Raw genomic sequence first — 26,858 nt, 5'->3', positions numbered from 1 at the left:
ACCCCAAGTAGACTAATTCCTTTTTAGCAAAGGTACACTTCTTCAGATTAATTAACAGTTTCTCTTCTCTCAACCTCTCAAGAACACTATAAATATGCAATAAATTTTCTTCCATAGTCTTGCTAAAAATTAAAATATCATCCAAATAAACAATAACAAATTTTCCCAAGAACTTCTTAAGAATGTCATTCATAAGTCGCACGAAGGTGCTTGGGGCGTTTGTCAATCCAAAGGGCATGACTAACCACTCATAAAGACCCTCCTTGGTCTTGAAAATAGTTTTCTACTCATCTCCTTCTCATATTAGTATCTAATGATAGCCACTCTTGAGATTTGTCTTTGTGAAGTACTGAGCTCCACTCAAGTAGTCCATAAGATCATCCATTCTTGGCAAAGGAAACCAATACTTGATGGTTATCCTATTTATAGCTCAAGAGTTTATACACATCTTCCACTCTCCATCTTTCTTTGGTGCTAGTACTACAGGTACTGCACATGGACTTAGACTCTCCCGAATCAAGCCCTTCCTCAATAGCTCCTGAACTTTTCTACTTAGCTCCTCAATTTCAGTAGGAGTCATCCTATGAGCAACCTTGTTAAGAAATCTAGCTCTTGGAATTAAATCTATTTGATGACTTATTTGCCTTATCGGTGGCAATCCTTCTAGAACATTATCAGAGATGATATCTTCAAACTCACCTAGTAAATTTGAAACTTCAAGTGGTATTTCACTACTACCTTCTTTACCTTTCCTAGGAATCAAAGCATAGCACATACACTGATGTTTCATGCCATCTAAAAACTTCCTTCCATCAACAAGACAAATCCTAGCACTACTACATACCTTTTCGCCTTCCCTTTTCATGGACTTCAATTTGTGGCAAATTCCATTCTTTGTTAGAGAGTATATGTTTGCATGACCATCATGTACTGCATGCCTATCAAATGGCCACGGTCTACCCAACAATAGATGGAAAACATCCATTGGAATAACATCATAGAGAACTTCATGGTAACTCTGAATTTTGAACTTCACTAAACATTGTCCACTTACTAGGACCTTATGATCATCTTTCACCCATGCAATCTAATAGGGCTGGGGGTGTTTCTCCCTCTTGAGCTTTAGCTTAGAGACCATCTCCTCTAATACCAAGTTATCAGTGCTACAACCATAAATGATCACATCACAACATTTATCCTCACACTTGCACTCGGTCTGGAATAAAATCCTCATTTGTCCTAGTTCAATCTCACCACTTAGTAGGACCCTTTCATTTACTAAATTCTCTCCTCCTTTTTCATCCTTTGAATGTGATGATTTTGCATCCTCATCCACATGAGCAACCCTAGCTTGATCCTCAACTCTCCTATCTGTCCTTCCTTGTCATTGAGGGAATTCAAAGGCGCGATGACCTTCTTCATTGCAATGGAAATAGGTACCACAAAAGCCTCCTCTTCCTTGTCCACATCCTCTACCTCTTCTTCTCATATTTCCAAAGTCTTGATCACAGGAGTAGTTGAAACCCTTGTTCCTTTGGTTCCTGCTAGTACCCACATCTTCATTTTTCTTTTGGATTTCATTTCGGCCTCTAGATAACCTACCACTACCCCTTCATCCTTGACCATGCCCTCTTTGTCTCCCTTCAAACTTTTTATTTAACTTCTCTTCAACTCGTAGGGAAAACTAGTATGCCTCCTCAACACTGGTCATTCTTACCAGACTTAATTCCCCCTGGATGCTAGGTTGCAACCTACTGATATAATGAGTAACTTTCTCCTTATTTGCTTCTACATGCCTTGCTCTAATCAAAAGTCAATAAAACTCCTCTATATATTCATGGACTAATTTTCTTGCTTTCTTTAACCCATGCATTTTCTTAAACAAATCAAGCCCCTAGTCACTAGGAATGAACTGCTTCTTTAGTTTGTCCACCATGCGATTGCACCTTGTGATCTTCTCATTTCCTCTTCTATTTCTTTCCAATTGAACCTCTTGCCACCAGATTTTGGTGTCTCCTTTCAGTTTGTCCTATACAAACTTAACCTTATCTGGATCCCTGATATTCTCATACTCAAAGTACTCTTCTAGTTCATTGATCCAGTCGATTAACTCATCTAGTTTCAGATTTCTTGAAAATACGCCCACATCAATTGTAGATGTTTTTCCAAACTTAGTAATGTCCCTAAAAAGCCTCTCCTCTACCTAATTCAGAACTTCCCCATCAACTTTCCCTTTTGGTCCAATTTCTTCTTCTTCATTGTCGTCCTGACTTTCATCACCTGCAGTAACATTTGTTCCTCTATGAAGCTCTTCTTGCAATGTGTGTACTTTCCTTTGGAGGGCTTTAACCTCCTTAGGATTAATAGCTCTGGCCCTTCCACCATGGTCTCTTCATGGAGGCATCTTCTTAATTCAAATCCACAACCACACAGTCCTAGTGCAAATTGCCTCATAGACTGTGCTCTATCTACACACTCAAGATAACTAGGCTCTGATACCACTTGATGGGGACACAACCCAAGCACACAATGGACACAACAGGAAAAAAAAAATTATATTAACTATGAAAATATACTAGTACACTTAGCATAGAGAAACAAACTCCAAAACATGCCCTATGGGCTTACAATAGCATAAATCTAGAACTAAATTCTTCTCCGAGTACCTTATCTCAAACTCCACTCCAAACTACCTTTTAAAATGCTAAAAATATTCTTAAATAGACCCTAAAGGGTTAAGGATTAGGAATACATTCTAGAAAGTGCTAGTTGGCATCCACCAACCAAATAGAAGGCTCCATAAGTCACATTAGAAGTTGGCACAAAATTAGAAGAATCCAAAAATGGTAACTGAACTTCCAAGAGGCATAACTTTTGAATCGTAGCTCTGATTGACAAACCATTTACATTTTTGGAAAGCTCTCAAAGTGCTCTATAGCCCTATCAATATTTTCACTGATCCCCCATTTTTTGGCCCTATTTGAGGTCATTTAATTCCCCTAACCTGACTTTAAAGAATTCTTAGAGGTCTCTAGAAATTGAAAAATGTGATAACTTTCAAACCATGGGGCCTTTTGACCTGATTCTTTTTTTGGAATGCTCTAAATTACAATTACATTCATCCAAGAAATTTACAACCTCTAATTTACCAAAATTATTTCTCAATTATGTACTCCTATTTTTTTTATCATTTACACGTATATCAAGGTATTCAAATACTCTAACCTAGAACACTGATAGTGGAACTATGAGAGTTGAAACCTTTATTTGACCCGAATAGGTATCCAAAAATGAAAACACATGAAACAAAAACTAAGTCTAAGTACATTTTTTAGGTGACATAGGATTGCCCTTATACCTCTGGATGCTCCTGCATCAGTATCAGGTTTAACGTAAACAAATCTTATGTAGTCTTCAGGTTGCTTTTTGCTTCCTTCTTCTATTCTTTCTACAAACTCATCAACTTTCACATGTGCACTTTCTATGACTTTGTGAGTAGATAAGTTCAAACATCTATATGCTTTTCTTTTGTAAGAGTATCCCAAAAATATTCCTTCATCACTTTTTACATCAAATTTACCTTTTCTAGATTCTTTCAAAATGTAACATTTGCTTCTAAATACTTTTAGATAACTTACATTAGGTTTCTAGCCATACCACAACTCATAGGGTGTTCTGAATGAGTCCTTTTTCAGCTATACTTGGTTCAAGCTTTGAATTACTGTGCTGATAGCTTCCTTCCATTATTTGATAGAAATGTTTTTCTTAATCATTAAATTTCTTGCACAATTTATTATAGATATATTCCTTCTTTCTACTATTCCATTTTTTTCAGGAGTTCTAGGTGTTGAAACCTATCTTTTGATTCCCCTTTCAATGCAAATTTTATTGAAATCATGTGAAATGAATTCACCATCTCTGTCAGACCTTAAGTATTTTAGTCTTTTGCCTGTTTCCTATTTTGCTCTGGCCAAATACCATTTGAACTTTTCAAATGCTTCTGATTTCTCTCTTAGGTACATGAAAGTCACCATTCTTGAATAATCATCAACAAATAGAATGAATAATTTTTCACCTGTATAACTATCAATGCCAATAGGTCCACATAGATTAGTATGCACAATTTCTAGAACTTCTTCAGTTTGATAGTTCTTGCTCTTAAAACTAGTCTTTCCCATTTTATCAATTTGATCATTCTAGAGTCATTACATAAGAGGAAGGCCAACCCAAAAATGGTCTAGACTCATCCCAAGAAAATATCTTAACATAAATTTCATGAATGAAATAAATCTCACAAGTGGCTCGTAAAATGATGTCCAAATACTAACACTCAGCATACACTGGGTAACTTGGCACATGAAGAAAAACTCAACATATACTGGGTAACTCAGCACATGAAGAAACACTTGGCATACGCTGAGTAACTCAGCACATGAAGAAACACTTGGCATATACTGAGTAACTCGACACATGAAGAATCAGTTGGCATACACTGGGTAACTCGGCACATGAAGGAATGCTACAGTAATTCAAAAAATGAAGTAACTACTAGGTGAAAAAAATGAGCAGGATAACAAGGCAACCTAGGATGCTCTTGCATCAATTTGGATGACTCTATATGTATTGTTAGGGTCTATTTTCCCTAGGTATTAAGTTTCAATGTTTAGAACCTTCTCAGGCAACATAAAATTGCCTATTTAAGAGAGGCCCAAGCACTATCTAAGATAGCTCTAGATGATAGTTTGTAGCTTGTCTTGTAGATTATTGTAAGGAAGGCACCTGTGTGTATTAGCATATTGTACTTGAGATATTTGTAATTCTACATTTGTGGCACAAATAAGAAGTTCATATTTTGTTCTTGCATTAGTTGTTTCTTTTTTTTTTAATGAGTCTATGGTTTTAAGGGAAGCACCCTATTTTACACTAGGGTTTTAGTGGAAGTACAAAAATGCCTCCATGAAGAGAGTGTGGAAGAAGAGTTGTAGGTGTTCCACCTAAGGGTTTTGAGCCCATTAAAGGAAAATGAAAGCATTAGAAGAAAAAATTTAAATAGGAATAAATCTTCTTGTGAGAGATGAAAGTGGGGATGAGGAAAAAGTAGAATAAAATGCTAGAGCAAAGGCAATTCTAAACCCATAGGAAGAGAAGCCTTTTAGGTCCATCTCTAGAAGATTAGAAAAAGACATAAGTTTGAGGTTCCCACATTTTTAGGAAATCTTATTCTAGAGGAGTTGATCAATTAGATCAATGAATTAGAGTACTTTGAGTATGAAGCTATTGAGGATTTGGATAGTATCAAGTTTATGAAGGCAAAACTAAAGGGCCATGCAAAGATCTAGTGGCAAGAGGTTGAGTTGGACTAAAATAGAAAGTGAAAGGAAAAAATCACCAAATAGGATCAAATGATAGCTAAAATGAAGAAACAATTCATTCCTATGGATTATGAGCTTGATCTATTGAAAAAGATATAAGGAAAGAAGTAAGTGGGAAAATTTGTTTAAGAGTCTACCAAAGAGTTCTATTGAGTTCTCATTAGAATTGGACATACAAAATCTAATAAGGAGAAAGTCACCCATTATCTTAATGGGTTAAGTCCAAGAATTTAGCATGAGCTAAGTCTAGTTCGAATGAGCAGTATTGAGGAGGCATACCATTTTACCCTAAGAGTTGAGGAAGAATTGAGTAAGAAGTTTGACAATAAAAATAATGAAAGAGGTCATGGTGGAAGATCTAGTGGATGATCTTATGGAGGCCATAACGATGATTAGAAGAAAAAGGATGAGGCTAGAAGTAGCAATCAGAACCAAAGGGGAAACAATTTTATTCATTTCTATGACTAGAAGAATAGAGATCAGAGAGGAAGAGGTAGAGGACAAGGATCTAGAAGATAAGGCTTCTATTGGAAATGTTTTCACTGTGAAGAAGAAGGGCACAGACCATTTGAATGTACCTAGTGCCAAGGAAGGATATATTGAAGAACTGAAGGCTACACATGTTGATGAAGATGTCAGATTCTTATATTCTAAAGATACTAAAAGAGGAGAAGTCATAGTTAATAGAAGATTCTTGCTATGTGGTGAGAATGAGCCTGATCAAAGAATAAATTTTTTATGCACAAGGTATATATATGAAGATAAGTGTTGTGATGTGGTTATTGATGGTGGAAGTACTGAAAATCTAGTGTTAGAAATGATGGTCACTAAGTTGAAGTTAAAGAGACAAAAACACCCACATCCATACTGTATTGCTTAGGTGTACGATGACCACAAGGTCATAGTTAATGAGCAATGCTCAGTGAAGTTCAAGATTGGAAGCAACCAAGATGAGGTACTATGTGATATCATACCTATGGACATATGTAATATGTTGTTGGGTAGGATATAGTATTTTGACAAGCATGTTGTACATGATGGGTGAACAAATACCTACACTCTAACCAAGGATGGAGTGAAACATAAGTTGAAATCATTGAAGGATAGAAAAGAAAATATATGTAGTGCTACTAGAATATGTTTTGTTGATGGAAAAGAGTTTCTTAAAGGTATGAAACATGAGCACATGTGTTTTTCTATAATTCCTACATATAGAAAAGAATAAGTAGAGGAGGTATCTGCAAAAGTTGCAGATATGTTGGAAGATTTTTTTGATATTGTATCCAATAATGTACCTAATGGATTGATCCCAATGAGGAAGATTAGTCACCAAATGGATTTAGTTCTAGGAGCTAGCTTTCCAATAAAAGTAGCATACAGAATGATAGCAACAAAAAGTAAAGAGTTGAACAAGAAAGTTCATTAGTTGTTGCAGAAGGGGTTGATTTGAGAGAGTCTAAATCCATGTGCTATACCAATAGTGTTAGCACCAAAGAAGAATGGAGAATGGAGGATGTGCATAGATTCTCATGCTATCACCAAGATCACCATCAAGGATGGATGATATTATGGAATATTTGAGTAGAGCTCAATATTTCACAAAGATAGATCTAAGGAGTGGGTACCATCAGATTCATATTAGAGAAGGTGATGAGGGAAGACTACTTTCAAGACAAAGGAAGGGTTGTATGAGTGGTTAGTCATGCCTTTTGGGCTAACCAATTCATTGAGCACTTTCATGAGGCTCATGAATGAGGTACTAAAGGAGTTTCTAGGTAAGTTTGTCTTTGTTTACCTAGATGATATATTGATCTTTAGTAAGATATTGGAGGAGCATTTGGTATCATATCTTGTATTTTTTGAACATTTGAAGAACATCCACAATGAGGTGAGAAAGCACATTATAAAGATGAATACATAGTATAAGGGTAAGGTAGATGTGAAAAGGAATTATTAAGAATTTAATATTGGAGATGAAGTCATGGTTCATTTGAGAAAACAACATTTTCTAGTGGGTACATATAATAAATTGAAGATGAAGAAGTTTGGATTGTGCAAGATAGTGAAGAGGCATGATTCTAGCAATGTGTATGAAATGGAGTTTCCTACTAAATTGAATATTTCACTAGTATATAATATTTTAGATTTGATAGAGTATTATGAAGTAGGTGATGGAGATGAAGTTCTAGAAGTGCAGTGAAGCATTCCAACAGCTAGTTCAGCTACAAAGGATATTGAGGAGATACTAGATAGTCGTGTTGCAAAAAGTACTAGAAATAAAACTTATGAGGAATATCTAGTCAAATGGAAACAAAGACTATTTGAGTATTCATCATGGCTAACAAAGGATGAGGTTAAGCATCTTGGTTTTCCTGTGAACACCTAAGATGTGATGGGGTAACTTATGAAATTACCCTAGGTGTTTGATGTAGGAGCATCCTAGGTGCAAGAGCAATCTTGTATCAGCCAAAAATATTATATTTTCAATATTTTCTATTTTAATAAGGACTAGTAGATAGCGTGGCTACTATTTATGGGAACTTACTATTTTTAGTAAGTTTTTCATATGAGCTTAGCATGTTTTCATTTTCTATAGGAAGGTTCATTTTAGATCTGCAAGCCTATCATAAAAATTTCATTTCTCAAGAATAAGTATTAGAGAAGTTATTGCAGATTTTTGGAGGAAAAATTTGTAAAAAAATCTTCAGGCTCACTGTTGGAGGCTTTAGAGTGCCCAGATGAGGTCTAAAAACTTGACAGAAGGGTGCTAGCATGGTTTTGAGCCTATAGATCAAGAGCTAGAATTTTTTAAAAGTGGTTATAATAGCTAATCGAAGCAATGGCTCATGAGTTATGGCCTTTCAGAATTGGGTTACCTAAAATATCTAAAATAATTTTGAAAGACATATTTGGTTAACTCTATATGTATTGTTAGGGTCTGTTGGCCCTAGGTATTTAGTTTTAATGTCTAGAACCTTTTCAGGTAGCATAAAATTCCCTATTTAACAAAGGCTCAAACATTTTTTAGGACAATTCTAGGTGATAGTTCACCACTTGTCTTGCAGATTATTGTAATGAAGGCGCCCATGTTGGTTAGCATATTGTACTAGAGAATTTTGTAATTCAGTATTTGTGGCACAAATAAAAGTTCCATATTTTAGTCTTGCATTGGTTGTTGTTTCTTTGCTTCTGTTATGAGTTTATGGTTTTAAGGGGAGCACCCTTCATCAGATGCACATCTAATTAAAGATCTAGTAATGAGAAAATTAATGATGTGGCCACATATAAATAGGAGAATGAATTTGGAGAAATTGATGTTGAAGGTTTTAAGGTCAATACTATGGAGTTAGGAACCATTAATAAAGACAAAGGTAACTACTTTTTCAAATTCTCTATAGATCATATGCTAACCCAATCACAGAAAGATAGCAAAGGAAAGAAAGAGCTCAAGGTGCTAGTAATTACCATGGCTTCCTATATAGACTCATTGATGAATTCAGGTGCTCTCCCACTAGTTTAGATGCCACAGTCTTTTGATCCCAACTCCCTAGATAGCCAACAATTAGTCAAATAAATGCAAAAGGGAAAACTTCTCTCAAACACAATATAGGACTGGGTGGCCCCTATAATTAAAGAAGGTTGTAAATTCATCCTAGATTTCACTACCACATGTGCATAAGGAGAGACACAATTGGGAGAGGTTCAAACCCCCGTGTTAGTATGGGAAGCTAATTAGAATTGATTCCAAGCCATCATGTTTTAGGTAAATGAGGTCAAAAAATATGGAGCATTAAAGTTTTTTGGTGAATATCCCATGAAAATTGTGGACATAGGTATACTATTCATCTTGAAGAGCAATATGGGTTGGAAAGAGTCTATTTACAAAGATGCCATTAAGGAAATGTGATCAATGGAAACAAAGATCATTGGAATGCACAAAGAGCTTCTAAAGGATATGCACATTGTTAATCCTATAGAAATTCCACAACTCAAAGATAACAATATGGACTCTGATGTCTTAACATGAATTTTCAATGACACAATGACAAAAAATCAAAGAGAATGATGCACCCACTCCTAGTGACTTCACTACACTGGTAAACATTGAATCAATATCGTATCTGATTAAGAACCTCATGCCATGGCAGCACCAATGGATTAAAGAGCTCAAATAGAAAAAAGATGTTTGTAGATCCAAATTGTTGAACCTTAACTACCCACACCCCCATGCAATGAAAAAATTTGATAATGCCTTTGGGAGCTGGAAGCTGGTAAAGAAAATTGTAGCTGAAAGAGAGAATATTGGTGATGAAGTTTAGTTAGAATAGTTACTTTCCATTTTTTCCTTTTTGCAACTATTTCAAAAACTACCTTTACTACTCATAACTATTTTTAACTAAAAGGTTGGGCTTTAATATAATCCTTTCTTGATGTGTAAAAATTGTAAATGCTAGAGAATTTAAATATTTAAGGGTTTTATATTATTAGAAACAAAAAATACTTTCATAGAGTTAGTATTGTTTCAATTTAACTAGATAGAACTAGCAATAGATAGATCGATTATATATATGAATTCTTTTCAAAAGACTTTGTGCTGAAGGAATTTTTTGAATATATCTGTCACCTTTATTTGTGCTTTAAAACTTGGTGTTTGAAGCAATCTAATCATGGTTGCTTTGTGAACTATGATAGTTAGTTGCATATAATATCTACTACTATTTCTTTGTTGTCCATTCTCATTTATTTTCTTACACAATTATTTTGAACTATGGTGCTATTTAGATTCTAGTTATATTATTGATAATGAGGGGACTAAGAGCTTTTCATTTATTTTCCATAAATGAGTATGTAAATTATTAGCTCAATACCTAAGAGTGCGTGAGTGATCCTTATGCACTTTTTGGTAAAAGTGCATATTTAGTTATTGTTATTTTCTTTGAGCTTATTGATAAATTTTTGTAAAAGGAGCTATACCTATCAATGTAGAGGGAAACAATAAGTGCTATGTTTTCCCAACTATTGTGAATATTACTAGATTTCCTATGTTTCAAGCATAGGGTAGATTATTTTTTAATAAAAAAATACAATCTATTCACTAAGAGATTTTTGGTGACTCTACTAGGGAAAGTTCCTAGATAAATAGGACTAAGCCCTTTGAAGTAGTAATGAATTACAATGGTCCTTCCAAGTGATAATGTATTTCCTATTTTGTAGTCCAATCTCAAATTTGAAGACACATAGGAAGACATAATCTCAAATTTAATGTCTATCACTTGGACATTATGCTAGAATAATCAGCAATTTCAACAAGCATTGATTGTACTTGAAAGAGAGGAAGAGCATACTAAGCTCTTGAGAGGTGTCCCAAAAGTTCAAGAAGAAGTGGTGATAAATAGACAAGTTCAACTCCTTGTAAGACCTTAAATGAGAAGTAGAACTGGCTAAAAGGAGGTACACAAGAGGAGAAAGAGAAAGGGGCATTTTAGATTAAAATTTTGAACCTTTAAAGAATTTGAGTTTTCTTCCCAATTTTAATAAACCAAAGAAGAAGAAAAATAAATACTATAGCAAACCTAGTTCTCCCCATAAACCTTCCCCTCCCTCACCTTTGATACAATCCTTTCTTCCATTGAAAGATCTTGTCCCTTGTCACTTGAACATCTAACCTTTTCAATTTGTTCTTCAAAATATGGCAGTCAACCAACTACGGGGGCAAAATATAGGCTCATTAAAACTTGGGGTCAATCTTGCCATGTTTCACAAAGGTGCAACCAAAATTTTGTCCAAATTTAGTAGGGATGACAAGATTTCTATATATGATCACATCAATACCTTTCATACAGCCTGTGGAGTCATAAGTATTTTGACCCAAGAATTTGTTGTCAGGTTGTTTGTTCAAACACTAACCAATGCTATCACTAATTGGTTCAATCATCTGCCCCAACATTCCATAACTCATTAGGATGACATGAAACCAACATTCAAGACCAGATTCAAAACTCTTGACAACAAATGTTCCTTGTTACTTTAGCTAAGTCAATTGAAAAAGGAAATGCATCAATCCATTAGGGAATTCATAGAAAAATTCAACAGGTTGATTGAGAGAATCCCTACTACTTCTAGACTTAATTGGGAAAATCAAAAGATATTCTTTGTCAATGTAGTTCACCTAATGTGAGTTTTCACCTCATTAAAGCTGTAGTTATTGCCTTAGCAGTAGCTCAAAGATTGGCTATCTAGTTAGAAGATGCATTCATTACTACTAGTAAATGAAGAAGGGATGTTCAAACCTTTAGGCCTGCTTGTACCTCTACCCCCACAAACCATTTCATATAGAGGTTCATGAATGACATAGCTATGTTGAAAACACAATAGAATAGACCTCATGGTTCTTACTAGTCCCCCTATCAATATTTTAATAGATGTGAACAATAACAAGGTCATGACAAAGCCTCATTCTTGACAGCTCGTCAGCCAGGGTTATAAATCAAGGGAGCACCTAAGGATACTATGTGTTCCTTCCATTTGACTACAAATCATGATGGGAAAACTTGCATAGATTGGTTAATATGTGTTCAGTTGGCAAAAAATGCTCTTAGCACTAAATCACTAGTTGTGATGAAAAGGATAAATGTAAGGATGCAAACACTTATTTTTTTGCATATAAATCTAACTTAGAAAGAGTAGGAGATGCCTTTGTGATTCTTCAAGATCCTTCTTGCACTTTCATGACCAGGAACCAAAGAAATCAAAAGCCTTATCCTAGAACTAACATGACTACTTTAGGTTCTAAATGAAAGGAACACATGCATGGTGATCCAATGAAGAATGCAAATTTCTACATATTATCTAGGATAGAATTAGCCACTACTATGTTCACTTTTGACATTGTAGATTTTTGTAAATCCTCTTCTATATCCATTTCTCCAATAGAATACTTAAGATTGAATCATAAAGATTGCATTAGTTAGTTTGGTATGTAAAGGAAGGGCCTATTACTAATGACCAATTTTTTGACCACATGATTGAAAATCAAATACCTTTGGAGAAACTAGTTTTTGTATCTAAAATGTATACAAAGTATTACCTCAATATAGAACTAGTTGTCAATTTTGTAGAAGGAGAAGTAGAACAAAGGAAACCTAATCCTTTCTATGTGTCTTTTTTGCTAAATGGAAAAAAGCTCAATAATTGTATTATAGACTCAAGAGCCTCTGACAACATTATGCTAGCCCCTATTGCTAAGGCCCTTAGCTTGGACATCACTAAAACTAATGGATGTTTCTATTCCATTGATGAAAAGAAAGTCCCCCTTGTTGGCCAAGTGAAAGATGTATAAGTAGTCCTTTATGCTTGCCTAAAAAAGAGGCTGAAAATGACCATCTTAGTAGCTAACAGACAAACTAGCTATGGGATGTTGCTTAGTAAATCCTTCTACAAGAATATGGGTCAAGAAATCAAGATGGAATGGTCTTGGGCTTATATCCTAGTGGGAAAAAAGAAGATAAAACTATACCTAAAACCTAAGAATAAATATACAATGGTGCCCTTGGACAATCAAAAAGCCCAAATATTATATCGAGAATGTTAGTTTGGAAATTATGTTATTTTCCTTGATAATAAATCCAAGGAGGATAATATAGAAAACTATAAGGACACTTTGAATTTGATGGTAGCTACTCTAATTTTGGATCATGGGTAGGAGCTATTTTGATTTCTACCTCAGAAGTGTTTCCTTTCTCATTTAAATTAGATTTGGACAATACAAATAACACCACAAAATATGAAGCCCTACTCCTAGGACTACAAGAAGCCAAATTGAAGAAGATAAAGCAACTAATAGCAAGAGGTGATGGTGAACTTATTGTAAAATAGGAAAGAAAATATTTTTCTATGAAAAATGATAAGTTGAGACATTATAGAAATTTAGTGTGGGATGAGATTGGATCTTTTTATGGTTTCTCTATAGAATTTGCACCCAGCTCTCAAAATACAAAAGTTGATTCTTTAGTTGTGTCAACCTCTTTATTATTACTACACCTAGAGTTCAAAAGTGACACTTACAAAACTAAAATAATTTACAAACCTAGAGTCCTAGATAATGTAAATCATTGGCAAGTTTTTGATAATGATGTGCAATTAAGAGATTTTATTGAATGTGTTGGGAATTTCACTGACATTTTCTTTGAAGGTTCAGAAAAGAGTGGCAAGTTAGTTAGAGAGGAGGTGGTTGAATTAGGAGAAATTATCCAACTAAAGGGGAAAAAAAATTCAAAGGGGTTAGCTTTTTTGGAACATTTGTTAAGAAGGAAAGATGATAGTGGCATCTCAAGGGAGAATGATATTAATAAAAATATAAGGGAACATTACAGGGTAAACATTGGGAATGAAGAAAATCCTAAGTGGATTTCCATTGGCCAAACATGCTTAGGGAAGGAAAAAGATGGTTTTCTCAAACTTCTTGCCAACTACCAAGACATCTTTGTATAGGGATATGAAGATTTGATGAACTTCAGGAATGGGGAATTCAAACATCACATACCTCTAAAACCTAGGGCAATCACTTTCAGGAAAAAAGCTTAGAAATTATAACCCCAAGCTATCTATGGCAGTTTACAAAGAGGTAGAGAAAATGTTAAAGGCCTAAATAACATATCTAATTTATCATTTGACTTGGATAGTGAATATTTTCCCTATAAAAAAGAAAAATGGAAAAATAAGAATTTGTGTAGACTTTAGAAATTTGAATCAAGCCATTCTCATGGACAATTAGGTGCTCTCCACTATGGATCATGTTCTACAAATAGTTGTTGGGTCTAAAGTCATCTCAATGGTCAATGAATACTCTAGATATAATTAGATTAGTGTTGCACCTAAAGACCAACACAAAATAACCTTCATAACCCCCTAGGGCACCTTTGCTTATAACCTGATGCCATTTGGTTTGATCAACATAGGGGCAACTTTTCAAAGAGAAATGAATTCTTCCTTTAAGGATTTGAGAGATAAAATAATTGTAATACACCTTGATGATTTGACCATGAATGCCTCATTATGAGGTCATAATTCCACTTGTATATTCTCCTATTCCTTTAAAAGAATACAAGTTTTCCATTCTATTATTTATCTTGTGAAGAATGAATTGAAGAAGAAGAGGTAGAAAGTGAAAGGAATTTTTTTTTTCTCAGCAAACTAGAGGGAGTTCATCAACTTCTAACAAGAAGAAAATAAAATTGTCTCCTACACAAAAAATGACCCCTAGAACTAGGTCTAAGACCAAGTCTGAGGCACTCATGTAGCAAGAAATTTGAAAAGAAAAGGTGATGGCTCAAGAATAGAGGCTATGAAAATAACTTAGTTTTATACATAATCCTACTGGTGATGTATAGCTAATTGAAGCCCCTAAATTAGATCAACCCAAGTTCATGACTCCCACCAAGGAAGGTCAAGGAATTCAAACTACTCCTGCTATCCCAACTTGGTTGTCTAAATCAGTCAACAAAAAAAGGAATCTACAACCTATGTCTATACCTATTAAGGATATCATTACCAAATTTGTAGCCCATAGCTCTAAGAGAAAGAAATAATGCACATTTGATTAAAGGTCTAGTAATAGGAAAAATAATGGAGGAAGTGACCACATATAAATAGAAGAATGAATCTAGAGAAATTGATGTTGAAGATTTTAAGGTCACTACTATGGAGTTAGGAACCATTAATAGAGACATAAGTAACCAAATTTTAAAATTCTTTGTAGATCATATGCTAACCCAATTAGTGAAAGATAGCAAAGAAAAGAAAGAGTTAAAGGCATTGGTAATTACCATGGCTAGCTATATAGATTCATTAATGAATTTAGGTACTCTCCTACTGGTTCAAACCCCATAGTCTTTTGATCCCAACTCCTTAGATAACCAATAGTTGGTGAAATAGATGCAAAAGGGAAAAATTCTCTCAGACATAGTATAGGACTAGGTGGCCTCTATAATTAAAGAAGATAGTAAATTCATCTTGGATTTCACTACAACATGTGCAAAAGGAGAGACACAATTGGGTGAGATTCAAACCCTCATGCCAGTATGGGAAGCTAAACAGAATCAATCCCAAGCCATCATGTTTTAGGTCAATGAGGCAAAAAATATAGAGTGCTGAAGTTTTTTGGTGAAAATCCCATGAAAACAGTGAACTCATGTATGATATTCATCTTCAAGAGAAATATGGGTTGGAAGGAGTCTATTTATAGTGAAGCCATTGAGGAAATGTAGACAGTGGAAACTAAGATTGCTGGAATGTACAAAGAGCTTCTAAAGGATATACACATTGTTAATCCCATAGGGATTCCATAATTCAAAGATGGCAATATGGACTCTAAGGTATCAACAAGAAGTTTCAATGACATTGTGACAAAAATCAAAGATAATGATGCACCCACTCCTAGAGACTTCATTACATTGGAAAACATCAAATTGATGTTGTTTCTAAATAAGAACCTCATGCAACAGTAGAGTCAAAGGATTAAAGAGCTCAATTGGTATAAAGATGCTTGCAAATCCAAATTACCAAGCCTAAAAAACTAACAGTCGCATGTGATGTAGGAATTTGTGAATGCCTTTAGGAGTTGGAAGCTAGTAAAGAAAACCATAGTTGATAGAGAGAAAACTAGCAATGAAATTTAGTTAGAACAATTACTTTCCTTAGCTCTCTCATCCTACTGATAGATCATGAAGTATGATCCAAAATGTTGATGCTGATAAACTTACACACAGTCTCACCAGAAGCATAAATAAAAATAGCATGGATTTTGGAAATCTATTACAATTAATTACTTTCCATTTTTTCCTTTTTGCAACTATTTCAAAAATTGTCTTTATTGCTCATAACTAATTTTAACCAAAAGGATAGGATTCAATGGAGGCCATTTTAGATGTGTAAAAACTATAAATGCTAGAGCATTTAACTATTTAAGGGTTTTAGATTATTAGAAAATAATGTACACTTTGATACAGTTAGTATTGTTTCAAGTTAAATAGATAGTAATAGCGATAAACAGATAGAATATATATGTGAATGCTTTTCAAAAGACTTTGTGCTAAAGGAATTTTTTGAATATATATTTGTCACCTTTATTTGCACTTTAAAACTTAGTGTTTAAAGAAATTTGATTGTGGTTACTTTGTAAAATATGATGATTAGATGCATGTAATATCTATTACTAATCCTTTGTGGTCCATTATCATTTATTTTCTTGCATGATTAATTTTAATTGTGGTGGTGTTTAATTTCTAGTTAGATTATTGCTACTGCAAGGACTATGAGCTTTTCATTTTTTTTTGTAAATGAGTATGTAAATTGTTACCTCAGTACCTAAGAGTATGTGAATGATCCTTATGCACTTTTTGGTAAAAGTGCAAATTTAGTTATTGTTGTTTTGTTTGAGCTTATTTATAATTCTTTGTAAAGGGAGTTGTACCTATAAATGCAGAGGGAAACAATAAGTATTATATTTTCCCAATTGTTGTAAATATTCTTGGATTTTCCAAGTTTTGGGCATAGGGTAGATTATTGTTTAATTGGAAAAGACAATCTATTCACTAACAAGTCCATATGGATTCTTATTTCACCATTTTCTTTCTCACTAGAACAATATTTTCTATCCAGGTTAAATGGTGAATTGGATATATTATATGGACTTTCAACATTTTCTCCACTTATTTAAAAATTTCCTTAGACAACTTCTAGGTGTAATTTTGAAGCTTTTGTCAAAAAGTGGTTGCCTTAGGTTTTAGAGGTATTTGATGTCTAAATTCTCCATTCCCAAAATTCTTCAAATCTTTGTATCTCGAAGAAAAGACATCTTTGTATTTGATAAGAATTTTTAGCAAGCCATCCTTGTTTCTTTTGGACCATGTTTGACCAATAAAAATCCATTTAGTATCTCCTCGATCTCCGATATTTATTTTGTCATGTTCCTTCAAGATTTTTTTGTGATCACTTTCCTTTTGGGTGGTATCGTTGAGTATCCATCCAAATAATTGTTGCAAAGAAATTAATCCCCTGGGGTTTTGTTTCCTTTTAATTGAATCACCTATCCATATTCAACTAATTCCTTGTTGACTAATTTGCCACTTTTTTCTAACCCTTCAAAGAAAATGTCAGGTAAATTTCCAATACATCCAATAAAATCTTTTAACTAAATTATTGTCAAAAGCTTGCCAATAGTTTACATTATCTAGGACACTAGGTCTGTAGATCATTTCAATCCTATAGGTATCACTCTTAAAATTTGGATGTGGTAACAATAAAAAAGTGGAAATAGCTAAGAAATCAACTTTAGAATTTTGAAAGTGAGGTATAAATTCTATGGAGAAAGCATTAAAGGATTCAGTATCATCCCAAACTAGGTTTTTATAGTGTTTCAATCTATCATTTTTATAGAAAATTGATTTCTTACCTATTTAATGATGAGTTCAACATCACTTTTTACTCTCTGTTGGTTTATCTTTTTTTCTTTGGCTTCTTGCAACCCTAAGAGCAGGGTTGCATATTCTATGGTGTTATTTGTGTTGTAGAAGTCTAATTTAAAAGAGAAAGGGAACGAGTCTCCCAAGGAAGAAATTAAAATGACTTCAGATCTTGATCCCAATTTAGAATAACTGCCATCAAATTCTAAGCTCCATAAGGCATCTGTATAACCTTTCCTATCATCATCCTTGAGCTTATTTTTAGGATGAATAATGTAGTTTCTGAATTGGCATTCTTCATATAATATCCAAGCTTTATGATTGTTTGAAGGTACTACTATGTATTTATTCTTTAGCTTTGGTTCTAGTTTGATCTTCTTCTTACCTACTAGAATGGAAGCCTTAGACCAATCCATTTTGATCTCCCCTCCCATGTGCTTATAGAATGTTCTATTGAGAAACATTCCATAACTGATAGGGATGTCAGTCACTGGGATGGTTAGTTTCAACCTTTTATTTAGACAAGCATAAAGAACTACTTATACATATTTAACTTGACCAATGAGTGGGACCTACTTACCATCCATGGAATAGTAGCATCTAAAAGTTTTGGTGAGATCTAAGCCAAGCGCTCTAGCTACTGGAACTAGCATGATGTTGTTAGAAGCTCCCGAAGCTATAATGCAATTGTTGAGTTTTTTACCATTCAATAATAGAGACACCTAGAAGGGGTTGGGTTTCCTTTCTTCAACTTCTCCTTCAATAGCATTGACATCGAGAGCTATTAGAGACTTGTCCTATACTCTCTAATACAAAAATGGGCTTTTCATGAGATGTTTGGTTTTCAATAATATTATTAGTGAATTGGGCATTAGCCAAAGGTTACCTCTTCATATATTAGGCTAATTTATCTAACTCCTTAGGATTCATTCTCTGGTGTTTCACTAGAGAAATAGAAATGGAAGGGGATTTGTGTCAAAAGTAGAAGTGCTAGTTACTAGCACTATCCTAGATAATATTTTGAAATTTGCATTCCTTGTTGAGTCACTATGTGCGTGTTCAGCACAACTGCATTAACTCCCATATAGGACTTCTAATTTCTTTAATTCCTAATCAAGATTGTGAAGGTAGGATCTTGAAGTGTCACAAAAGCATCACCACCCCTCTTTGTGTCAAAATCATATTCAATAAAATAGGTACCTAAATATTTAGTTTCTCCCCTTTCACATTCAACCAGCTATTCAGTGGCAAGAGCATCTTTCACCATATGAACACATCTTAACCAATCAGTGCAAGTTTGTCCATAATGATCCTTAGCCAGATAGAAAGAGCACATGGTCCCTTAATGTACTTCTTTAATCTATAATCTTGGCAAAGGTAATGTGAGGAAATTGGTTTTACCATGACCATGGTGTTGTTGATGCCTATTAGTGTCTTGATATAGGGATTGGTAAGGGCCACTAGTTCTATTTCATTGTCTATTCAGCATAGCCATATCATTCATCAACCTCTAAATGAAAAATTCTATGGGAGGTGCAAGTAGGTCTAGAAGATTGAATGCCTCTTCTCCATTTACTAGTGGTGATGAGTGTATTTTCTACTTGAATTGACTATCTTTAGGCAATGACCAAATCAACAATTGCATCTTTAATAAGATAAAAAATTAAATCTAGGGGGGCTACATTTACAAAGAATATCTTTTAAATTTCACCATTTTACCTAGAGGAAATAGGAATCATCTAGATTAATCTATTAATTTTTTCTACAAATTCCCTCATGGTTTCATGCATTTCATTTTCTAATTGGCTTAGCTGAAGTAATAAAGAGCACTCATTTTTTAGGGGTTTTTGAACCTACTTTCCAGCATTAGTTAGCATTCAAAAAAATAGCCTTACAACTATCTCTTTAGTGGGGACACTTATAATTCCACATGTGTGAAAATTATTTAGGTGATCTTTTGTAGAGATTTTATCATCACCATTGAAATTGGATAAAACATCGATTGTACCTTTAGGAAGCACCATGGGGTTAACTCCAAGGTTCAATGGACCTATATTCTTTCCTGAGGGTTGGTTGACAACCATGGTTGGTAATATAAATTGTAGAGGTTGGATATTTAGGTGAGAAGGAACTAGAGCTTTTAGTGGATTTAGAGACTGTACCAAAGTTGAAATAGTGGAATGTTTGGGAGGAGAACTAGGTCTACTACAAGATTTAGTTTTTCACTTTTCATAAGTATTAAAGTCAAGAAGAAAACTCAAATTCTTTAAGGGTTCAAAATTCTAACCTAGAATGTTTTTTTCTCTTTCTCCTCTTGTGTATCTTCTATCAATTAGATCTACTTTCCTACTCTTCTATGTAGGGTCTTACAGAGGCTTGGGTGAGTCTATTAACCACTCCCTCTTCTTGAAATTTTGGTACACCTCTCAAGAGTTCAACATGTTCTTCTTCTCCTTCAAGGTCATTAAAAACTTGCTAAATTTTCTAATTATATTGATGTAGTGTCTATGAAACTAAAGTTAAATAAGAAACACTGGCTTCCTAGGTGTCTTCAAACCTTAAATTTGGCTACAAAATAGGTAAAAGATTATCATATGGTAGCACCATTTTAATGTTGTAAATAATCAAGACTAGCTAAGTTACTAAGAGGGGAGGGTTGAATCAGTAACTTTGAAAACTTTAAATCAATTCAGCACTGAAAGCATTAACCATTTATTTATTTAATTTACTGTATGCATGGAAAGATAAACATTCATAACACATGAACACAATGATTTGGTGACCTAGAAACCTTAAAATTAGAAAGTAAAACTGGGGTGGAGATGATGCCCACAAAACTTCAATACTACAACATAAAGTTGGCTTGCTAAGGCTTACAATGATCACTTATGGTGATCTACCCTATTAGGAGCAAGTAGGATTGCTAGATCCACCTCGTTAGAGGATTTTCAAACATATAGTGAAGTATACACTCTATTAGGAGATTTACAAAAAGATTGTTAAGTCTACCCTATTAAAGGATTTATAAACTGATTCACCTGTTAGGATGAAGTAGTGGATGTGCTTACAATTGTTTGCTTATAAGATCCCTTTTTGCACTAATCACCTGATGTGATAGATATAACTTTTTTGCTCCTATGTTGACCTTGTTGTATTCCTTTTACTCTGTTGCTGATTTGCTTTCACTATTCTCAAAATATAGCAATACCTTCTTCACATGCAAACATTACTCTCTCTTTTTTCTCATATTTATATCCATCCATACTGTAAATGATATCATACATTACATATATACCATTCCAAGATTTACAATTGAAAGGTCGGCAAAAACTAAGTGAACAAAATATTTCAGAGTTGGCCAGATAGTAGAAAACTCGGGTTCCTCAAGTTGACTTGGTGACCTTCTAATACACGGCATCCACTACATTACTCGGCATTATCATGCACTCGGTAGGAGTAGAGGCTCATTTCATACTAGCCACACAACATTACTTGGAACTTGGTAACCATTGGTGACTCGGTAGATATAGTGTCACTTGGTAGAAACTAACTTCTTCGTTTACCTTGCTTTACTCGGTAAACATTGAGTTCTTCATTTACCTTCTTTACCCGGTAAACACTGAGTCCTTCATTTACCTTTTTCATTTAGTAAACACTATGTCCTTTGTTTACCTTTTTCACTTGGTAAAAACTGTGTCCTTCATTTACCTTTCTCACTCGGTAATCATTGCTGAACTTCTCATTCACTCAGTATCCTCTAGAATGCTCGGTGAGAACTATTTACCTGCTGAACTTACAAGGTAACCACTAAATGCTTAGTATAATGTAGACTAAGTGATGAGCTAGATAAGCATTCAGAATTGAATAAGTGTTTGCACTAATGACCAATACATCATAATTCCAACAATCTTCCCCTTCAACATTAGTGACAAAAACACTTATGAGTCAAAATTTATGTGCAAAATTTGACATACTAATTTTGATTTTTCAAAATTGATCTTTGTAAATCTATTACACATAGCTTCCTTATTTACATATATCTCCCCCATACAATATGCACAAAGTATTTACAAATATCTCTATCTCTTCTTTGGTACTCTATCTCCCCCTTTTTGACAATAATGCCAAATTAAACAATATATATTTACACAGAGACACCACAATGGGAGATAAAATCAGAGTGTACCTTGAGAATAAGAGCCTAAGTCTTTTCCCAATTCTCTTGCAAAATTTTTTAGGTGGAAAGTGCTATTTGAACTTCAGCTAAAGATTCAATCATATGATCTACAACTGAGAAATTGTTGTCATGGATCAATGCTTTGGAGTAGGCAATGTGTTTCTGCATTGTGTCCATGATAGGAAGGATCATATTTTGAATGTCAATTAAGGTAGACCTGATCCTTGCTTCCTCTCTCAACAATTATGCCTACTTTTTTGACAAAAATCTAATTCTGAGATGATGGGATGAACTTGAGTTGGGGTCAAGTTGCAGCATTTGGGCACTGACCTTCATATCTTCATCAATTTTATTCAATTTTTCTTTGATCTCCTTGGTGTACTTGGTAACATCACAAAGTTTGGCAAAAAGTGAAGTTACATTATTAAAGGAATTTTCAAGATTGGCCAAAATTATGGACAATTGTACCTATTTTATTGCAATATGTTGAGCAATGTGCTCAAGCACCTTATTATCAAATTTCCTTTCAGCCTTTTCAATCATTTTTTCTTGACCAGAGGTGTCTTCATTGAATTTATTTACAGCCTCTTCTAGTTGTAAAAAAATGTGTTGAGATGAATCAATATTAACACCTATAGCCTTTGTAATAATGTTCTTAACACTTTCAATTATGTTATACTCTTTATCTCTCTCATTCCTTAGTTGCTTCTACCTTGCCTTCTACTCTAATAGCTAATTGACCAGTCTCATTTCATCAACTGATGTAGTAGCTAGATCTATCTTTGGAATGACAATGTCCTTATCCAAATCTATGTCCTCATCCATTGCCTTGCTAATAAGCATGGATTTCTTTCATTTTTTTTGCAGTGCTTACATCTTTGCCTTTAGAAATAGAAACAATGGTTGATGAGGCTAGACTGGGTGACAAAATTGGAATAGGACCAACTAAAGGAAGGCTGAGAGAAGTGCTAACTGTATCAAAAATTAATGTTCCTCCCAAAATTGATGTACATGCTAGAATATTTGTAATGGGAGAACTAACTGGTGCAAAAATTGGTGCTAATGTAGCTAACAAAATTGCAGTACAAATGGATACACTTACTATACATACTACAGTAGAGGTTGATACACTTGATGTACTTACTACTATAGAGACTACTGAGGAGGATGACTCGATAGCTGATGATGAGAGCTGTAGATCGGTAGATGAAGTGATAGACCCTTCCATTGATGATACCTGGAGCTATGATGTGGCAGGTGCAAATGATAAATCTGATGTAGATGCTATCAAACCTACTGAAGCTGACTCCAACCTTGATGATGTGACAGTTTTAGGTGGAGAGTGAGGAAGGGATGCAATAACTGCTGCTACAATTTTCACTGGATCATCTTCCTCCTTATCTTCCTCTTCAACTTCTTCCTTCATTTATTCTTCCTTGTTCTTCATCAATTCTTCTAAGTCTTCATCAGTTACATCCATAGTTATAGAATCATTACCTTCCTCAACCTCTTCATCATCATTATCATCTTCATCATCATCTTTGATTTCAACTGGATGATCAGATGGCTTATGTAGATGATAGATTCATTTCCACACTTCTGTGGCATCCTTGACTATTCATTCAATATCTTTTATTAAAATCAAGCAATTGTGAAATTTGATTGTCATCTTATCTTCATTTTTTTTCAATGCCTCTTTGACCTCTACATTAGTGAGACTCGGTAGCAACTGTCTCAAGGATTGCTCATATATATCCTTTACCATTTTCATAGTTGCTTCCCACCTTGGTTGAATCCTTGCTAGTAGTTCAGTGGAAATCTAGGGGGCAATTTAGTCAGGGGAATATTTCCATTTACCCATCTTGGAGAGTACTAGCTCCTCAACTTGCATTTTCTCAACATCAGTTCTAGTTTCATATTTTAATGCTTTGAAATTTGACAAGCTTGAACTTGCATCCAATTGCTTTAATCTCTCTTCAAATGTGAGAGGAGGCTTGCTGAATACAACTTCCTTTCCTGGTTCTTCTTGTGAAGACAACCTGAGGTTTGGTGATAATTACCTTACCTTTCTTCTTCATAGACTCTGCCTCTTTCTCAGATTCTACTTCTTCCTTATCATCTAGTTCATTTTCTTCTTCATCCTCACCTTTTCCCTCGGTTAGCATTAGAGGGCTAGATGTAGTTTTCAATTTTTCTATCTTCCTCTTGCCCTTGGAGATAGCTTGGGGAAGCTTGATCTCAAGTTCAATTCTAGCCTTTGCTTCATCATAAGTTCCAAAGGTAGGGATGTTGGGAATAGCTGGTTCATTCACCAGTTCCTCAATGATATCTCTTGCTTCATCAATATTTAATTCATAAGGCAATGGTTTTACCCATGTCACTCAAGGTATGATTGCCTATGTGTACACTTTATCACAGTCAACCATGAAACATATATCATCTTTATAATCCTCAACAAGCTTAGGAGGAATTCTAAACCTATTATTCATCCTTTCCTTAAAGTCTTCAAAATAGTTATCCATTACTTTGTCAAAATTTTCACCCATTTCAGCTATAAACTCATTAATCTGATATAGAATTGGAACATCTTTTCTCCACACTATAGATCATTTGGATGGGAAAAACTTTTGTACATAAAAGAACAAGAAAATTAACAATGAGCTAAATTTACAAGGCTAATTCATTGAAGTCCAAATACTTTCCATATTCTTGTTTAACCATTTCAAAAGTAAGTCTGCCAAGTCATATTCTATATTTTTCTTTACTACCTTAGATGCTAAATCCAAAGCCTCACACGGTACACTATTCAATCTATTGGAATTGTGTAGTTTATATGTAATTACATGAATACCAAACCTAAGTTCCATGTTAGATACATTGTTAAGCTTAAGTCCTCTTTTGTCCCATTCTACTAGGTTTTTCTTCTGCAACTCATCCCAACCTAGGGTTTTGGTGGTTTTGGGTTTGTTGAGCATAGGCCAACCCATGATTTTATGAATCATCTTCTCAGTTATCAATATGCATTGCTCCAACCACAACTGCCCATTGTGTACATGGATCATAACATATCTCACCCATTTAATTTGGAAATTCCTTGGTAGCTGCAAAATGTGGGTCAAGCCTTTTTTTTCTAAGTACTTATGCTCAGGTTTTAGGGCTCCATCAACACATAGTTGTCCTAGGGCATTGTCCATATCTAATGTACCCATTTCTAGAATAGTTGATTTAAAATGAGTGTGAATATCACTAATAAGAAGTACCTTAGGTGGAATTTGTGATTGAGCTCCATGTGGGTCAAGTGATTCAACAATTCTAGGCACTAGTTTGAATTTTGGGGCTTTCCATTTGACTCCTTTCATGAGCATTTCAGAACCCCTCTTCACCTTGCTACTATTGGTGCTTGCTGATGTCATTGCTACTTGGTGGATAATAAATTCTTCAAACAAATTGTTCGTAGGAAATTCGCTTCAAATCGCTTGAAATTACTAGTGTACAATTGGAAATCTCTTAGCTTTAAGTATTCTAAAGTCGTGGTGAAAAATGAAATCAAATTTTACACTTTTGATGGAAATATTATCATTAATGCTCAATACGAAGGTGGCTAAGATGACATAGTGCTTGCCAGTCTATCATTGATTTACTTGATAAAACCTTACAACTCGGTGGTTGAACAAAATTTTTGATACTCCCAACCTAGCTCAATAAGGTCTTCAACCAACCTTGCTTAGTAGATGCAACACGATGAATGATAACTTCTCTTTGATCCTTGTAACTGAAATACTGATTGGATCATTTGCACTCTTTCACTCTGGAACCGCTTAAGATATGTCTTGAAGATGCAGTTCCTGATTCTTCTTAAATCTAATTGGAAATTGTGGACTCACCCACTTCTTGAGTGAAATAACCATTATTTGAACTGTCTTTCTGGTAGATTTAGGAATCCATTGTTGTCTCATCTACTTCTGAATGTTATCAGCTTTAGCTTTCTTTTCATCTTCAATTCTTCCAATATTCATACAATTCTTGGCTATATGACCAAGTTCAGTACATGTATAACATCCTACGGTTGTATCCTTCTTCCTTATGTGATGTCTTGCACAATTTATCCCAATGTATCCATATTCTCCACAATAGTGACACCTGCACCAAGTATTGTAGTCCCAACCAAATATTGCTTTGACAATTTATTCAGCAGGATCGAATGTTTTTTATTTACATTCAGATGCCTTGTGACCTTTTTTCTTGCATTTGTGACATTTGCCTTCAAATTTTGGTTTTTCTTTGCATTCATTAGCTTTGTAACCATGCTGATTGCAATTGAAGCATTTACCATTGAATTTTTCCTTTCCATTACTCCAACATTTGTTTGATGTATGACCTATCTTGCCACAGTGATTGCAAGTGGGTCTTTGATTCCTTTGTGCACCTTGTTTGGAGGATTCACCTTCTTCCTTGTATCCAAGACCAACTTTACCTTTTTGTTTATGAAGATTCTGCTCATTTTGTTATTCAATTGATTCATGTCTATTTGAGATTTCATCATCCTTTCATTGAATTTCTTTTCAAAATTTAGTGCATTTTCCAAACTTTCATTGTTTTGTCTTTTAGTGATTAAATCATTTCTCAAACTTTCATTCTCAGATCTTAGATTCATAATTTCTTCATTTGCATTAGATAGTTGACCTACAAGATCTTCATGCTGAAGGGATTGATTATTTCTTTCCTCTAAGTCTTCATTTCCTTGTTTCTTTGTTCTAAAACTTCACATAGCTTGATTTATTGGTTTCTTGTTCTCTTTTAAGCTTTCTTACTTCTTCCTACAGAGAACCGTTCTTTTCTAGGAGTTCC

Source organism: Cupressus sempervirens, chromosome 10 (genome assembly GCF_028749045.1).
Source record: "Cupressus sempervirens isolate cs-2001-9-10 chromosome 10, ASM2874904v1, whole genome shotgun sequence".
Taxonomy (NCBI): domain Eukaryota; kingdom Viridiplantae; phylum Streptophyta; class Pinopsida; order Cupressales; family Cupressaceae; genus Cupressus; species Cupressus sempervirens.
This window is presented reverse-complemented; position numbering follows the sequence as displayed.